A 3,250-nucleotide genomic window follows, 5' to 3' on the forward strand; every position below is an offset into this window, starting at 1 on the left:
GTACCAACAATCTTCCAATGCTACAAACAGCAATGATTTTCTCCAATCAGCAGCATGAAAATAACATATACGATACCTTCATATTTTTCCTCTTTGTTTTCTTGATGATAAAGTTTTAAGAATACCGTGAATCTGAAGATACGACCTGTTGCCTCCAGATAGCAGTAAACATGAATAACATCCAAGGACAGGAGCAACAACGAACTCTACCATCAACTTTTTCCTCTTTGTTTTTTTGATGATCAAGTTTTAAGAATACCTAGAATCTGAAGAGACAACCTGTTGCCTTCAGATAACAGCGAACATCAATAGTAGTCATTGGATAGGAGCAACAATGAACTTGTGTAATCAGCATCTGGTCACAAAAGCCTCCAGAAAACAAACCAAAATGATGATTTTTTCAGCAGAAATGTATTCTTATTACCATTAACTACTTCTTCATGATGGCAGCAACATCATCTTCTGGAGTGGTCTCTTCAATGTTTCATATTCTAAAGAAAAAATGGTTCCCTAGTTATTTTAACTTTTCATAAAAATGCAGCAAATTTAGCAGAAGTGGCAGATTCAATAGCAGTGGTAAGGAACCTCAAATCCGGAGAAATGCTTTGTGTGACATCATCAAATTCTACACCTGGAAGGCCTTTTCTTCAAAATTTTGCAATGAACAACCACAAAATCAGCAGCCACACCAATTGGAAAACCACACAAGTATCCAAGAGATGCAAAATAGTTGTAGTAAACACAATTTATCCAGCACATAAAAAACGTAATGTCACCTTAGCATTCTTAAAGCATCATTTCATCTGTTGCAGTGTTTATGTGGCAAATGCATACAACATCCATACATTATACTATTAATCTATTCATCTGTGCAACTTACAAAATGATAGTACGATTTCCAAGCATCATAACGGCAATAAAAATACAAACAACTGCAATAATTTAATGCAAAATCAATGTTAGTGTCTGCAATAAATTAAGCCATGCAATTATTCTTAACTCAAACATACAACTCAAACATATCATTACTGATGCTGCTGTGCCAATATTCAATATGATAGCTCTAATAAATGCCACTGATAGGCTGACAAAAGGTCTGCACATCATGAAAATCAACTGCAGAAGATTGTTGTTGGAAATGATATGTCTACCATTGTGTAGCTGTGATACCACATCGATTTTGAGCATGAAGGTTTTCACAGTGAGTAATAAATGTACTGTGATTTTCTGAAATGTGTTTTAACAATTAGCCTTCCATTTCTTCATCTTCGTGCTCATCATCCTCGAGTGTAAGATCACCAAGAAGCTCATCCAAAGGTACAGAAGGAACATCTTCACCATCTGTCATAGACGCTGTATCTGCTCGCTGATAATTTTCATTTCTGTACAATGCAATCTTGGATCGCATCTCCTGGTCTTCCTCCAGTTCATCCAAAAACTTTTCATAGTCCTCCCATTCCTTCGCATCCTCCATTCTGCCTCTGGAAGATGGTTCAACCTCCATGGGCAATGTCTTAAGCTTCCAAGGCCTAGGCTTGCCCCACTTCTTCTGGCGCTTCTCTTCGTAACTTTTCTTCACCAAAACCACATCTGGAAGATTAAGTCCTTTGTATTTATCTAAATCCACATCATTAGTATTTGCACCATAGAAATCAAAACCAAGAGCATAGTCACTAGGACTCAAAAGATGGCCCAGATGAGTTTTCACTGTAAAAATAGTGTCATTCTTTCCAAAGTCTGAAACACGGGCTACCTTTGCCTCTGCCAATGAGTACTTGATACACCCACAGTAGTCAAACCCATCTCAACTTCAATATCCAATACAATATATTCAACCAACTGACAGTTTGAAAGGAGAGGCTTAAAAGGAACCCTCCAATACTGATTCGCGTCCATAAAAGCATGCCTCTAAGTAAATGGGTCAAGCAACATAATATGGGTACTCATTTTTGTGCACAGAACAAGGGGACCTAAGTTACCCAAGTTTGCCACAACCTTTGGAGGGAGGAAAATCAAATCCTCCTTGCAAATAGGGCAGATCTGAACAAAGAAAGTGTACTTATAATTGTATGTATTGCTCTTTGAATCCTGAGACACAAGCTGTTTGTCATTGCGTTTCAAAATAGGCACCACATTGCCCAAAAATCTCACAAACCTAACTGCATGAATTCTATTAGCAAAGAAAAAATCAACACCCTCGTGCACTTGTTTAACATTGACTGCCTGAGCAGCTGCACCGTGCTTGAGAATCAACTGTTCCAGATAGAAGAACATTCTCCTATGGCTAACATGTTGCCTGACTTGCACAACAACCATGTACTGATCTGGGTTGGACTGAACCCTTGTACAGTGTTCACACATATGATCTTGCTGAACATATTCAACAACGTAAGCCTGTTCCAATATAGTCCCATTGAGCACTACCTTCTGTATTCGCAACTTGTCCTTGATTCTCTTAGAATGGGGTTCGGTCCATATGAATTCAGCATGTACAAGCCTAACCTTGTTCAAATTCTTGAGCCTCTTAATGCAAAATGTTAAGAGTTCCTTGGATTCAAATTGGGCTTTTATCCATGTTTTGGGGGGCTGTAAATACGAATTACATTAAGGGAAATGAAGGATTGTTACGTGCTTTTATAGACCTTTTGTGATATCCACTTGGGTTCGTATACAATTAACGCACATGTTTGCTGCGTTGGGTGGCATGGAAATACCGCACATATATCACAGTACTCGACTCGTGGTCTGTTGTACTGTAAACATATCGGCCATTGGACCCTCGGCCATTTCTACACTATTTTAGACTGCGAAATGAAGGAATCTGCATCATGTTTTAGCACAGGAAATGTAAAACAAATAAGATAGAGGACAGACTTACTCCAAACACTTAAGCGATATAAGAAACACAATATTTCAAGTATTTAAAGATAAAATGCATTATATGTTTTTCATAAAATAAAACCCTAAAACCTACCGCTACAGACTGTAAAGGCCGAGAAGAATTAACCACTAAATTGTTCCACCGTGATCAATTCAGAGCCTGAAATATAGAAATTTAAAAAGGCTTTTTGTAGATCCAAAAAATGTGGGTAAAGGGTTAGTCAATGCCAACCTGGCGGATAACAGATAGGTCGAATTCCACCCTGAGAACTTGAAATTCCCTGCAAACATCAGTGGAAGGCTCTGATAAAACCTTTGAACCAAAAATGGCCATGGCAGATGGGTAAATGATTGATTTTGCAGAGCAAAG

The 3,250-nt window shown here is 38.2% G+C and overlaps 1 pseudogene; it reads right to left on the reverse strand.

The window, feature by feature from the left end:
• Positions 1-1,232: 1,232 nt before the first annotated feature.
• Positions 1,233-2,778, reverse strand: LOC149176702 (uncharacterized; annotated as a pseudogene).
• Positions 2,779-3,250: the final 472 nt, after the last annotated feature.

This window comes from Pinus tabuliformis, chromosome 4_1 (assembly GCF_031772625.1).
Source record: "Pinus tabuliformis cultivar Carrire ecotype Pingquan chromosome 4_1, CPIR1, whole genome shotgun sequence".
Classification (NCBI taxonomy): domain Eukaryota; kingdom Viridiplantae; phylum Streptophyta; class Pinopsida; order Pinales; family Pinaceae; genus Pinus; species Pinus tabuliformis.